Source organism: Eptesicus fuscus, chromosome 12 (genome assembly GCF_027574615.1).
Source record: "Eptesicus fuscus isolate TK198812 chromosome 12, DD_ASM_mEF_20220401, whole genome shotgun sequence".
Classification (NCBI taxonomy): Eukaryota; Metazoa; Chordata; class Mammalia; order Chiroptera; family Vespertilionidae; genus Eptesicus; species Eptesicus fuscus.
In genome coordinates this window covers 66,194,206-66,210,330 of record NC_072484.1, presented here as the reverse complement: position 1 = coordinate 66,210,330, position 16,125 = coordinate 66,194,206, and positions in this window count along the sequence as shown.

Here is a 16,125-nt window from a genome sequence, read left to right as displayed (position 1 = left end):
AAGGCAGAGAGAACACAGGCCAGAGCTGGTATAAGGGGCTTGCCAGCCATGCCCCGGGGACAGGCTCCCAGTGGCCATCGCTGTCTCCTCTGGCCTTACTTCTGGTGTTAGGAGGTGGCATACAGGATCCCAGAATGTAGCTGGCCAAAAATAGCCATGCAGCGGGGACAGCCTCCAGGGAGCCCTGAGGGGGTCCTAGGTTGTATAAGGTCATCATTACTGTCTACACATTTTGTTAGTCCTTGAATGTATGTCCTTAAAATTCAAATTATACATAAAGAGAATGAATTGGAAACTATGCTGGCCAGTGTAGGGTGTGTTTGTGTTTATGTGTGTGTGTGTGTGTTAAAAGTCAATTAAATCAACAGGAACAAGACAGCAATGTCCACTTTCACTTATTCAACATAGTGGAAGTCCTAGCCACAGCCATCATACAAGAAAAACTAAATAAAAGGCATCCAAATTGGAAAGGAGGAAGTAAAACTGTCATTATTCGAAGATGACATGATATTGTACATAGAAAACCCTGAAGACTACACTAAAAGACTGCTAGGTTTAATAAAAAAAAAATTCAGCAATGTAGCAGGATACAAAATTAATACCCCAGAAATCAATGGCATTTTTATGAACTCTGAGAAAGAGAAACTGGAAAAAACACTGCAACAAAAGAATTAAGATGCTCAAGAATAAACTTAACCAAGAAGCTAAAAGACCTGTACTCAGAAAACTACAGGACATTGAAAAACAGATAGAGGAAGACATAAACAAGTGGAAGAATATACCGTGTTCATAGATTAGTAGAATATACATCATTAAGACGTCCATATTGCCTGGCCAGATGCTCAGTGGTTAGAGTGTCAGCCCAAAGGGTCTCAGGTTTGATTCCCCATCAAGAGCATGTACCTGGGTTGCAGGTTCTCTCCCCGCTCCCAGTGGGGGCCTGTTCAGGAGGCAACCAATTGATGTGTCTCACATTGATGTTTCTCTCTCTCTCCCTCTCCCCCTCCCTCCCTTCCATTCTCTCTCTCTCTGAGAAGCAATGAAAAAATAAATGTCTATATTACCCGAAGCAATCTATAGATTCAGTGCAATCCCTATTAAAATACCAACAGCCTATTTCACAGATCTAGAACAAATACTCCAAAAATTTATATGGAACTAAAAAAGACCCCGAATAGCCTCAGCAATCTTGAGAAAGAAGAACAAAGTTGGAGAAATCACAATACCAGATATCAAGCTATACTACAAAGCCACTGCAATCAAAACAGCCTGGTACTGGCACAAGAACAGGCATTTAGAACAATGGAATAAAACAGAGAACCCAGAAATCGACCCAAGCCATTATGCTCAATTAATATTTGACAAAGGAGGCAAGAGCATGATGCAATGAAGTCAAGACAGTCTCTTCAATAAGTGGTGTTGGGAAAATTGGACAGGTATATGCAAAAAAAAAAAAAATGAAACTAGGCTACCAACTCACACCATACACAAGAATAAATTCAAAATGAATAAAATATTTAAATGTAAGTCATTAAACCCTAAAAATTCTAGAAGAAAACTTAGGCTGCAAAATATCAGCAGAATTTTCACGATCACTTAGGGGAAGAGAAACAAAGGGAAAAGTAAACAAATGGGACTACATCAAACTAAAAAGCTTCTGCACAGCAAAAGAAACCAGCATCAAAATGAAAAGCTTCTGCCCCGCCGGGTGTGGCTCAGAGGTTGAGTGTGGACCTATGAACCAGGAGGTCACGGTTCGATTCCCAGTCAGGGCACATGCCCGGGTTTCAGGCTAGATCCCCAGTAGGGGGTGTGCAGGAGGCAGCCTATCAATGGTTCTCATCATTGATGTTTCTCTGTCTCTCTCTCCCTCTCCCTCCCCCTTTGAAATCAATAAAAATGTTGCCTATGCCCTCTGAAACCCCCACGCCAAATTTCCCACTATTAGCATCTTGTATTAGTGTGGTACATTTGTTACAATTTTTGCATTTTTTTTAAATATATTTTATTGATTTTTTACAGAGAGGAAGAGAGAGGGATAGAGAGTTAGAAACATCGATGAGAGAGAAACATCGATCAGCTGCCTCTTGCACACCCCCTACTGGGGATGTGCCCGCAACCAAGGTACATGCCCTTGACCGGAATCGAACCCGGGACCCTTGAGTCCGCAGGCCGACGCTCTATCCACTGAGCCAAACCGGTTTTGGCTGTTACAATTGATGAGCCAATATTGATACATCATTATTAACTAAATCCATAGCTTACATTAAGATCCACTCTGTGTTGTATATTCTATGGGTTTCAACAAATATATAACACATAGTTACCATTGTAGTAATATTTAACATTGTAGTTCCACTGCCCTAAAAATCCTTTGTGTTCTGCCTATTCATCTCCCTTCCCCACAAACCTCTGGCAACCACTAATCTTTTTACTGTCACATTATTTTTGCCTTTTCCAGAAAGCCATATATTTAGAATCGTACAGTATATAGTGTTTACAGATGGCTTGTTTCACTTAGCAATATACATTCAAGTTCCCTCCATGTCTTTTTGTTGGCTTGATAGCTCATTTTTTAAAAACCACTGAATAATATTTCATTGTCTCGATGTACCATAGTTTGTTTATCCATTCACCTATTGAAGGACATCTTGGTTGCTTCCAAATGTTGGCCATTACAAATAAAGGCTTATACATTTTAAAAAATATTTTTTTCTTCTAACTGCAAAAAGCAATGACATATGGTCATTGTAGATGAGGAGAACACAGACAAAGACAGAGAGCGAAATAAACATCTCTCATTTTACAAATAAAGAAACTGAGGCTCGGGGAGGGAACGTGATGTGTTCATTCATTCGTTCCTCCCTCCAGTGAATATGTGCAAAGCTCCTCCTACATGCAGGCTCTGTGCTGGGGCAGGAGACACCACTGAGAACAAAGGAGACAAGCCCTTCCTCTGCCCTCCTGGAGGTGACATTCTAGATGGACAATAACCAAGTAAATAAACGATATGAATAATGAAAGAACAGCTAATATTTATTGTGTACTTCTTTACTGCCAGGCATGGTTCCAAAACCTTTGTGTGAATTGAGACAATTAATCTTCACACGCACAGATGGGAGAACTGGGGTCCAGAGAGGCCAGATCACTAATCCAACGTCACACAGCTAGAAAGTGGAGGACGCAGGATTTGAACCCAGTTCATGGGCTCCCACATCTGTGGGCTTCCCACTGCTCTCCTACAACAAGAGGAAGTCTTTTCAGACCAAGGGTTGGTGGCAGAGCGCAGGCTGAACCCTGATCTTCAGCTTTTTGTCTGCCTTTAGGGTTCTGAGAAGCCAAACGTCATTGTTCTACGTGGCTTCTTCCAGTCGTTTAGCCATGGTCCCCCAGGATTGGAGGAAAGGCCTTGGAGCTCAGTGGCTGGCCAGGGCTCCTGAGTGCAATCGGATGCCCTTTATTTTTAAGCCATTAAATCCCTGATGACAAATGCTGCTCTTCAGAGGAGCAAGATGACCTGACCAAGAGAGAGTCATCGCTGGGTATGGAAAAAAACCATCTCAAAGCACACACCTCAGCTGATGTACTTGACCATCAGTCAGGGAGGAGGAGTCTCACTCAACGCTGTTTCCTGCAGGGCAGCTCGAAACCGGCAGCAGAAAAAGCCAAAAGCCTCCATACATGGTGTTGGTGAGGCTCTGGGGAAACAGATACGGTCATAGACAGCTGGTGAAAGTCAGAGCTGCTTTGGGAAATGATTGACACCAACTACCCAATTTTATTTTTATTTTTTTACTGATTTTTAGAGAGAGAGGAATGGAGAGGGAGAGAGAGAGAGAAAGAAACATTGATGTGTGAAACATCGACTGGCTGCCTCCTGCATGTCCCTCACTGGGGATCAAGCCTGCGTCCGGGGCATGTGCCCTGACTCGGAATTGAATCTACGACCTTTCAGTGCATGGGACAACACTCAACCAACTGGGCCACACCAGCCAGGGACCAACTACCCAACTTTAAAGGAACAAAGCCCTGGACCCAGCAATTCCAGGTCTAAGAGTTTCATCGTGCAGATATCCTCACCCGTGTGTACAATGATGTACATACAAGGCTCCACAGCACGACAGTTTGTAGTAAAAGAACTAGAATAGGACTGGCCAGGTAGTTCAGTTGGTTAGATGTTGTCCCAGTACATCAAGGTTGCAGGTTCAGGACACATACAAGAATCAACCAATAAATTTATAAATAAGTAGAACAACACGTTTCTCTCTCTCTCTCTCTCTCTCTCTCTCTCTCTCTCTCTTTCCCCTCCCCCCCTCCACTTCTTTTCCTCCTTCTCTCTCTAAAAAAAAAAAATCAGTAAGAATGGCCACCCCTCTCCCATCCCCTAACCAGGTCCCTGGTTAAATAAATAACAGCCTTACAGGCATCCTTCACTTTATTGAGGTTCGCTTTCTTGAGCTTCACAGGTACTGCATTTTTACAAACTGAATGCAAGACCCTCCACCAGCAAAAAGATTCCAACTCGCTTGGAACCAAACCCAAGACGCCTCTGAGGTGCGCCTGCGCATACTTGCAAAGAAGTGCTCCATGTACTGCAATTGAGCTTCATTCGAGATAAATTGTTTAAGGGGGAAAAGCAAGGCCGGAACACTAAGTGCTGTCTCTGCTGTAAGGAAAAGGGGTAGGGGCTATTACAGAGGTGTTGAATCATGAAAGTGGCAAGGACCTGGGGGCAGGGATCCCACGCTGTGCAATGAATAACAAAGTCCTCAACCTCTCCATGCCTCAGTTCTCCAAACTGTAACATTGGGCCCTAATATCTGGGCTCTTTGGAAAAATTAAATAATCTATGTGAGGGGCTCTGCTCAGTGCCTAGGATGTAGGAATTGATCAAAAAGAATGGCTATAGCCCTGTCTGGTGTGGCTCAGCGGTTAGAGCGTTGGCCGGCACACCAAAGGGTCTCTGGTTTGATTCCTAGTCAAGGGCACATACCTGGGTTGCGGGTCTGAACCCCAGCCCTGGTTAGGGCTCAGGTGGGAGGCAACCAATCAATGTGACTCTCTCCCATCAATATTCTGATGTTCCTCTCTCTCTCTCTCTCTCTCTCTCTCTCTCTCTCTCTCTCTCTTTCTTCACCCCTCTTTGCCTCCCTCCTACTCTCTCTAAAAAGCAATGGGGAAAAAATACCCTCAGCTGAGGATTAAAAAATAATAATAATGGCTATAATAATAGTTGTCATTATTTACAAACACAGGAAACTGGGTAACGGGCTACTTCTGAAAACTGGGAGGATGGGGATGGGATAGAGGGCAACTGAGAGTGTATGCCCTTATTGAAGAATTTGATTTTTTTTTTTACCTTGTGCATGTATCACACATTTAAAGTATATCATTTAAAATAGGGGAAAAGAGCCCACCTGTCATGGTTCAGTGGTTGAACATCGACCTATGAACCAGGTGGTCGTGGTTTGATTCCCAGTCGGGGCACATGCCCGGGTTGCAGGCTCTATCTCTAGTGTGGGGCATGCAGGAGGTAGCCAATCAATGATTCTCTCTCATCACTGATGTTTCTATCTCTCTCTCCCTCTCTGAAATCAATAAAAAAATATATTTTGAAAAATAAAATAGGGAAAAAGAGCAAATTCAAAATGAGGTGATTTTTCCAGCTGGATTTTCTGAGCTAACAGCAACCTGTGTGTCAAAGCCTTGCTGCCCCTGGGCCTCACCTGGGGGACTGTTGGAACTGCAGGGCCTCAGCCCCAACCCAGACCTGCTGATCCAGAATCTGCATTTTAACCAGATGTCCAGGTGAGTTGCACACTTATGCAAGTTTGAGAGGCACTGGTTGTAAGACGGCTACCCTAGCGGCTGCCAAAGGCCAGAGGCGGCATTTTTCCGTTTTGTGACTCAGCGGAGCACAGTCTGAATGGAATGAGTTGCTCCTCCCTTGGGGTAGTGGTGGGGGGAGGGGAGAGAACAGTAAGAATTAAGACCTCTGCTTGCTCTCTCCCCACAGGAGATTGTAGTATGTGAGATCTGAGGTGTGTGGCTTTTGGCAACTCCCCACTTAGGGTTTAAAATAACTTTCTGGTAAAAAAAAAAAAAAAAAAGAAGAAGAAGAAGAAGAAGGAAAGGAAGAAAGAAAGAAAAGGGAACCTCTCACTGCAGCCCACGCAGCGCCACCATGAAAGGAAGGCCTCGGCTCTCCCCATCCCATTTCATCTGTCTTTGGAGACTGGGACAGAAGAATTGCTGAAGGAGAAATCAAGTGGGAGATTCTTAGAGCTGAAGGGCTTCTGAGATGATCCACTTCAAGCTTCCTCTTCAATAGGCGGGAAATAGAGGCCCAGAAAGGGGAAGTACTTTGTCCAGGTCACACAGCAAATTAGGGGCAGAAGCAGTTCAGGGGTCATCGAGGCAAGCGAGCCCTTGAAACTTGAGGGACCTCACAGGTAATGCTACTAAGAGAGGCAGACCAGCCATTCTATCCCATAGGCCACAGAATGGGCATGTGAGCCAGCTGGGCTGATGAGAATTGGTTCTGGATCCTTTGTTAGTATGGGGAGCCATCTTTGCATCTACCCACAGGTATAGAACTTGCCATATTAAAAAAAAAAAGTACCGTATTTTCCGACGTATAAGACAACTGGGTGTATAGATTTTCCTGGGTTAAAAAGTCGTCTTATACGCCGGAAAATACGGTATTTGCTCAACAATAACCTACTCTCCAGCAACCAGTAATACTTGAATGCCGTCTCATTAAAAATCCAAACAAGAAAACATAAAAGCATAACAAGAGAAGAGAATACTACCCTCATCCTCCCCATCCCACCCTCTCCCCACCCAGGCATAAGCACTTCATCATCAGTTTGGGATGAGTCCCACCAGACTTCCTCCCGACTCCCCCTCCATACACACAGAAGGTTTTTATTTTACACAATGAGATCATATTACATAAATGTTCACATGACAATTAAAGTATCTAATCATTTAAGTAGTATATTGACCCTATGGTTAGGCTTGTTGAGTTACCATTTTATAAATGAGAAATTTGAGATTAAGATGCTTAAATAAGATCTCCCACCTCTTAAGTAGCTGAACCAGGATTTGAACGCAGGACTTTCCAAAAATTCTTTTCATTGCAATGAGGCTGCCTCTATCAAAAGGGGATTGGGTTGGTCCATCAAAAGTGTTACCAGCTCACTGCCCCTATCCTTCGGGACCACAGAGAAGGATGTGTGTTTGTGTGTATGAGTTTTAGGAAAAGGAAAAGGAAAAGGGAGTGTTTACTGTGACCAGACTTATGTCAGGAGCTTTGGGAGACACAATGTGGAGAACAAAAGACCTTCCCCCTCAGATCACGTTTAATTGAATCAAAGAAACCAGGAGTCTCTCTTGAGGCAATTTAATAACAGGGCAGGATGTGCTGGGTAAAGTGTGGGGCACCTACAGGAAGTTTCATTATCTGTCCATCTAAGAGCTGAACGCTGAAGGCGAGCCTAGCCAAGGGCTGATAGCCCTGCTCAGCCTTGGGGAGGACACAGACCTTAACCACATTCCTAGAAAACGGGTAGAATTTAGAGAAAGGAGGAAAAAACGCACTCCAAGCAAGAATTTGGGATGGTGACTATTACTCTACTCACCCCCAGCAGCATGCCATCTGAGTGTGTCACCAGGGAGTCAGGGAAGTACATGCAAGCAGAAACCTGAAGGCTGATTGGGAATTAGGTTTAAAAAAAAGTGGGGGGAAGAGAGCAAATGGCACGTGAGAAAGCCTTGACTGAAGCTGGAGAGGGCTTGGGCATCAAAGAGAAAGACACTTGGGTGGGGATGGAGGCAGGGATGTGGTTCAAGATAAGGCTGAGCGGTTGGCAGGGGCCAGGCATGCAGGCACGTGAGCTGAGCTCATTGGGAAGGCGAGTAAGAAGGGAAAGATGTGGTGTGACCACAGGCGGGTGCCAGAGGAGGAGTGCGCAGTTGTGTGCTCTGTGTAATAAATGGCTTTGTGAGCATGTAAGAGAACAACGGCAGGGCAGCAAATGGCTCTGCAACAGGACCAGGGCAGGTACTGTGTAAATCCTGTGATGACTCTGGAATATGACTGAACCAGCAGCTAAAAATTCAAGGTTTTGAAAGGGTGCCTCAAATAGCAAAACTTGAGAAGCCCTCTACATGGGATTTGAACAAAGCACAAAAGAGGCAAATTCTGATGTGTTTGTGGTGCAGAGTAGAGGAAGACATGGGGGAGGGATTGGCATTTGGAAGGTGTCACAAGGTGACATCTGAGGATTGAATGGGGTTGAATAGGTCTTGAGGAATGAATGGGAGATCACCAAGTAAGAATGGGGGCAGGACACAGAGGCTGAAGGCACAGCAGAGGCAAAGGCAGAGTGTCCCCAAAGTGCCCGGAAAGTGAAAAGTGATGGAAGGGTAAGAGTTAGATTCCTGAAGGAGAGGGGCACAAAGGACTGCGGCGGTTCAGCTGAGGATAAGCTGTGCAGAGCCTCCCACACCAGACACGGACACTGGGGAACTCCGGGATCAGATGGTTCATAATAATATAATGGGCTTCCCTTCGTGCTCTCTCGCTCCCAGGGACTAGAGCAAGGCATCTGGGGCCCTTCCCCCTCTTCCTTCACACAAAGACACACCTTTTGGGGAGGTTGGGGTGACAGATGGGGGTGAGAGATCCTGTAATCCTACCCCCAGTCCCTGAGTCAGAAAGCCCTTTCCCCAGTGGGTTCCAGGCCAGGTCTACTGTTAAGACAGAGGTTGGGAAACTTTTTCTCATCCACCTGGCTTCAGGTGGGTGGGATGGAAGCCAACCTGAGTCCTCTGGAGACAGCTCTGGCTATGCGACCGGCCCCTTAGAAGACACAAATGAAACCCAATGCAACATGAAAGATGGCAGGAGGTGGCCAAGTGCTGATCTTATCAAGCGAACTCCTTAGAATCAAAGAAAGGGAATAGAGCTTTTCTTGTTTTCTCTCCTTTTTCTTCCTGGTTAATTGCCAACTGGGGGTCTGTGGCATGGGGTTGTAGGGGACTCTTAGATGTGTAATCAGGCCTGGGAGGCAGGTTTCCCAGCCACCCTGGATTTTTACCATTTTCTTGTTGGAAGTCACATCAAGCAAACTGTTAAACACCATTTGGGGGAGAGGGACAGAAGAGGTTATAAAAAAAGAAGAAAAGAAAAAGAAGACTGTCTCTAAAAAAAGAGTTTATAATCTTGATGGAAGCAGGAAAGAGGTACATGTTTGTTATCTATCTCACTCAACTGTGAGCTCATTAGGAGCAAAGACCTAGTCAAAACCATCCTGGCATCTACCTCTGGAACCAAGCTCATAGTGGGACTCAATATCCATGTCATCTCCTTCAGAAATCTTTTAGTTATAAGTATTAGAAACCCAGCTAAGTCAACCTAAGGAGATTTGATCCTGAAACTTTGATTAGAAATACAATGCTTTCTTTATGCTGATCTTGTTAGAGGGCTAAAATAAGCATTCCGCCACTAGAGCTACCACGTGGAAAAACACCAGGGGAAGCAGAGCAGGAGAGGAAAATTGAGATCTGGTTGATATCTCTGAGCCCCTGGATGCAGCTATGCCTGAATCCCATTGGTCTTTTAGTTGCATGCCTTAGTAGATTCCCTTCTTTGTTCAAGTCAAGTTGAGTTGACTTTCAGTCACTTGTAAACAAAAAAAAACCACATTGAAAGGCTGCTGTTGTAAAGATTAAACAAGATTATAAATTATAAAGTGCTCAATAAACAGGAATTATTATTAGTAGCATTTTGTAGTTCAATCTTCTGCATGCATATTGAAATCTGTTTTCACTTTAAAACTTTTACGTAAGGAAAAAAATGCTTAAAAGTCTATAAAATCAGGGCTGATATTCACTTGGTACCAGTGTGGCCACATGGATTATTTTAATACTGAAATATCTCCATAATGGTTGATAAATTGCACCACTTTGGATCTCCAGGACATACCCAACCTCTCTCTCAGGACCCTTCCTTCCATCCCACAATATGGCACCTAAGGAGTTAACACCAGGGCTGGCAGGGGATCCCTGGACCTGCTCTCTGACTTAAGGCCTTCTCCATGCTACATATTTTTTATATCACCTCTGGGTATAGCTGTGTAACCTTTTCTGATCCCAAAGATGCCAGAGACATAATTTTGCACAGTGGTAACTAAGCAGGTACGGGCACCAGGCCAAGTCCTGCCTCTCTCCCTGCCTGTTACCTTGTGGTGCTCCTTGCCTTAATTCTACATCAGGGCCATATTTGTCATTTCTGTGGCAATGTGATATGCCTTTGTTTTAGCACACGATGGCTGGCCCAATCCTTTCCCTGCAGTGGGACATATGGTCCGTTTTTGTTCAGCTCTTCAAATTTTAAAAACTCGCTCTGTTGGAAATTGCATTTCCATGTGGTGCCCATCTTTCTGGTAATAAGCAACGGATTTCCTTCCTGCTTCGAACTTCAGTTTTGCGAATCACAAGACACAGTTTAGCCTTTTTGTCTGGAAATGTTTTTTTGGCTGTTGCTCTTTGAAATAAGAATCCATGTGCTCAATTATGTAATGCTGCCATTTAATAAATTATTTATTTCGACTCTTAAGTCTATAAAGGATTTAAAACGGTTTATAAAAATACATACAAGATGAAATCAATACAAGAGGGAATGGGCGGGGGGGAGATTAAGAAGCAGTATATCTGATAGGTACGGTGCTCTGCTGCTATTGAGAGGGACCAGAAGTAAGAGTAGCCTAAACACCATAGATGTTTATTTTTCTCTTGCATCAATGAAATCTGGAGAAAGGAAGTTTAGAACTGATTTGGCAGCTCCATAAAGTCAAGGACACAGGCTCCTTCTAGTGTCCTGTTTCAGCAAATCCTTAGAATGTGGCTTCTGTCCTCAAGGCTGCCTCATGGTTCAAAATGGCTACTGGAGCTCCAGCCATTGCAGCCACATTTAGGCAGCAGGAAGAAGGAAAGGAGAACACCCCGCGATCCCAGCTTTCTTTAAGGAGTCTCTCAAACGTTCCAGCCCCAAACTTCAACTTACATATCAATTGGCCAGAATTTAGCCCTCGCTGCAGAGGAGGCTGAGAAGTGCAGTCTTTTAGCTCGGCACAATGCCACCTCAAATGAAACCAGGATTGGGTTACTAGGAAGGAAGGGAGAATGGATAACAGGTAGACTGCTAGTAACCTCTGCTACAGGTAAGAAAAAGAAATAAAGCCAGGAATTCTGCTGATTCACAAAACTGCCTATTGTAAAGACTTTTCGGGCTTCCAAATTGTCTCTGAGCATGCTAGCAACCATGACAGAAAGAAATCCATGACTAAATACAAAGTGTTATTATCAAAGCAAAGAAAGCAAACCTATTGCCCAGAAAAACTTATTTTTTTCCAGATTCAGAAGTTAAGAAGAAAGTCTACCTAAAAGTCTTCACGAGGAAGACATGGGACATGATGTCCATAACAATATTCCTGCAAAATGGAACAACATGATTCTGGGATTTGCTTCAGAACTCCCGGGCCAGGGAGTGTGTGGGAGTATAGCTAAAACCAGATGAGCCATGAGTTGATAATTGCTGAACTGGGTGATGGAGACATGGGACTTTGTTATACATTTCTCTTTACTTTGGTGTATGTTTAAAATTTATCCATAATTTTTTTAAAAAAAGAGCTTAAACTCTGCAATACATCATTTCCTACAGTTGCTTTTCAAGTGTTCCTTTCAATAAACTTTCCTTTAAGTTTAATTATCAGGCAGTTTCTATGATAACTAATCTGTCATATTTTTGGCCTTTTTATGTAATTTCCTTATCTATTAACTTCTTTAACAGCTTTATTGAGATACTAGAGGCCTGTTGCACAAAGATTCTTGCAATAGGCCTTCCTTCCCCTGGCTGCCAGCACCAGTTTTCCTCCAGCACCCAGGACCCAGGCCTTCGCTCTGGCTGCCGCCTTCCGTCTTTGCTCCAGCCGGAGCCTTCAGTCTTCTCCACTCCGGCCGGAGTGCCGCTCCTGTAGCTCCCTCCACCCCCACTGCCCAGCCGCTCATGCCTGTGTATGCAAATAAGCCCTCCATATTTGTTGGGTTAATTTGCATAGTCACTCCTGATTGGCTGGTGGGCATTGTGGCGGTATGGTCAATTTGCATACTTCTCTTTTATTAGTTAAGTGTAGATAATTCACATACCATACAATTCGCCCTTTTAAAGTGTCACTGGTTTCTCGGAGTTGTACAACCATCACCACAATCTAATTTTAGATATGTTGATCAACGTATAGAAACCCTCTACCCATAAGTAGTCACACCCCATTCCCCTCCCCCACACATCCCCTGACAACCACTATCTACTTGCTGCCTTTCTGCATTTGCCTATTCTGCATATTTCATATACGGAATCATACAATATGTTTTCATGTGTGTGACTAGCTTCTTTCATTTAGCATAATGTAGTCAAGGTTCTTCCATGTTATAGCATGTATCAGTACTTCATGCCTTCATACAGCCAAAGAATATTCTGTTTTATTGATAATACTACATTTTGCTTATCCAATTGTCAACTAATAAACATTTGAGTTGTTTCCAATGTTTAGTTATTATGAATATTGCTGATATGAATCTTTGCACACAAGTTTTTGTGTGAATATATGTTTTTATTTCTCTTGGGTATATACCTAGAAGTGAAATGGCTGGGTTAAATGGTAAACTCTATGTTTAAGATTTTGAGGAATAGCTGAACTGCTTTCCAAAGTGGAAATGAATAATGGTTCCAACTTTTCCATAGCATCATCCACACTTATTATTGTCTGTCTTAATTACTTTAGCCATACTAGTGGGTGTTAAGTGGTGTCTTGTGGCTTTGATGTGCATTTCCCTAATGAGTAATGATGCTGACCATTGTTTAATATGCTTATTTGCCATTTGTATATCTTCTTTGGAAAACATCTTTTTAAATCCTTTACCCACTCGCCAATTGACTTACTGTCTTTTAATTGTTGGGTTGCAGGTGTTTTTATATATTCTGGGTACAAGTTCCTTATTACATATATGACCTGCAAATATTTTCTAGCATTCTGTGGCTTTTTTACTTTCTTTTTTTAAAATACATTTTATTGATTTTTTTGCAGAGAGGAAGGGAGAGGGAGAGAGAGCTAGAAACATCGATGAGAGAGAAACATCGGCCAGCTGCCTCCTGCACACCCCCTACCGGGGATGTGCCTGCAACCAATGTACATGCCCTTGACTGGAATAGAACCTGGGATCTTTCAGTCCGCAGACCGACATTCTATCCACTGAGCCAAACCGGTTTCGGCCTTTTTTACTTTCTTTTTTTTAAAAAATATATTTGTACTGATTTCAGGGAGAGAGAGAGAATGAGAAACATCAATGATGAGAGAGAATCATTGATCGGCTGCCTCCTGCACGCCGCCTACTGGGGATCGAGCCCACAACCCAGGCATGTGCTCTGACCAGGAATCCTGGTTCATAGGTCAATGCTCAACCACTGAGCCATGCCAGCTGGGCTTTTTTATTTTTAATTTTTTGATGGTGTCCTTTGAAACACAAAAGTTTTAAATTTTGATGAACTCAAATTTATCTATTTTTTCTTTAGCCACTTGTGCTTTTTCTTATCATGTCTAAGAAGGTTTTGCTTGCCCCAGCTGGTTTGGATCAGTGGATAGAGCGTTGGTCTGTGGACTGAAGGGTCCCAGGGCCAATTCCAGCAAAGGGCACATGCCCAGGTTGTGGACTCGATCCCCAGTGGGGGGTGTGCAGGAGGCAGCCAATTAATGATTCTCTCTCATCATTGATGTTTCTATTTCGCTCTCTCTCTCTCCCTCTCCCTTCCTCTCTGAAATCAATAAAAATATTTTTTTTAAAAAAAGAAGGTTTTGCTTAACCTAAGGCAACAAAGATTTGTTCCAATTTTTCTTCTAAGAATCTTAGTTTTAGTTCTTACTTTTAGGTCTATGATCCATTTTGAGTAATTCTGTGTGTGAGAAAGGGGTCCAAATGCATTCTATTTTTTCTTTTTTTGCATGTGGATATCCAGAAGTCCCAGTACCTATTGTTGGAAAAGATTTTATTTACCCATTGAAAGGTCTTAGCATGTTTGTCAAAAATCAACTGACTATAAATATAAAAAAATTATTTTTATTTTTTTAATCTATTCCATTAATCTATATGTCTGCCCTTATGCCAATACCAAACTGTCTTGTTTACTGTAGCTCTGTAGTAACTTTTGAATTCCAGAATTATGAGTCCTCTAACTTAGTTCTTTTTCAGGATTTTTTCAGCTATTCTGGGTCCCTTGGATCTCTGCATGGATTTTAAGATCAATTTGCCAACTGCAAAGAAGTCAGCTGGGATTTTTATAGGGATTGCTTTGAATCTGTAGATCAATTGGGGGAGAACTGCCACCTTAACAATATTAAGTCTTCTAATCCACGAAAATGAGGTATCTTTCCAGTTATTTCAGTTTTCTCTTATATCTTTCAACATCTCATTGTTTTCAGAGCACAAACTTTGTACTTCTTCTGTTAATTTATTCCTAAATATTTTATTCTTTTTGATGCTAATATAAATAGAATCATTTACTTAATTTTTATTTATAAACTTTTCATTGATACTTCACAGAGATACAATTGATTTTATATCAGTCTTATATAGTACAACCTTCTTTACTAGTTCTAATAGTTTTTAAATGAATTCCTTATAATTTATGATATATAAGATGATGCCATCAGAGGATTTGAAGATAGCAGTGTAGGTAAACACCTCTACTTGCCACCTCTCACAACCACATCAAAATTACAACGAAAATACAGAACAACCATCATCCAAAATCACTGGCAAGCTGGCTAAATGGAAGTCCTACAACTAGAGAAGTAAAGAAGAAGCACACTGAGGCTGGTAGGAGGTGCAGAGGTGCAAGACGGGCTGGGCCGGCACCCACGTGGGCCACTTTTTTAATTGGGAGAGAGATCATCTCTGCGGAGGCTGCCCAGAGGAGCAAGGGATCCCAGCCCCACACCAGACCCCAAGCCCAGGGAACCAGAGCTGGGAAAAGAAGTCCCTAAGGGCAGTAAGCACTACGGACTGTAAAAACCAGTGTAGATTGGAGCTCAGTGACACAGAGGCTGCTGGAGACCCAGGTGTTCCTCTTAAAAGGCCTGCACCACACACTGAACTTACAAGGTCTTGCTTCCTCTAAGCTCCAGCACTAGGACGAGGCTCTGGGGAACACAGACACATACAAGGAGGAACTGGATTGTCTGGTATCAGGGCATGAACTCGGAGCAGCTTTCTCCCAGATGAAGGTGCTCCCCAGGATCATTGTTCCTAGGCTGGGATCTCTGTGGTCTATCACAGGGCTGACTGGCAGCCATTTCTGTTGGCTCTGCCCTGGTGATTCCCTAAGACCATGCCTCATCCAATTTAAAACCCCACCCAAGCTGCGTGTAGTGGCTTTTGCATATTGGCCTGACCTTGCTCAGATTAAAATCTCTCAAACAAGCTGCAGCTGGGTCAGGGAGCCCCAAACCTATCAATAAGAAGCCCAAGACCAGCACCAGCACCAGCCTGCCTTGCTTCACAGCTGGGCCTCATCTGGGCACTTCCAAACCCAGTAAAGAGGAGGAATCCACAGATATCTCTGGAGCTCCTGCTGGGTAGCCTCAGGCAGTGGCTGACTTTGCACCTCCCTGGAGACTCAAGAGCCAGTGTACCCAGTGGTCAGTGTCAGACCATACTAGATTACAACTCTACACATCCATAAGCAACACACTCAAGGGGCAGACTCAGTGAGCACCAAAGCCCCACTGAAGCAAGTCCTGCTCCAGAGGGGTGTCTCCTGCACAGCAGCTCTCCCACTGATGTCACAGCTGGTCCTCACAGCCAATTGGCCTGAAGGCCAATTCCTCCCAGTGATACCAACAGCAATCAAGTCTCAGCTACAACAAGACTGTGCTCACAGCCCACAACGAGGTGCACCTAGAGCTCCCAGCTCAGGTGACAGGGGATGCTGAGCTACTGAACCCTATAGGACACCTACTACACAAGGCCACTCTACCAACTCAAGGAGACATAGCAGCTCTACCC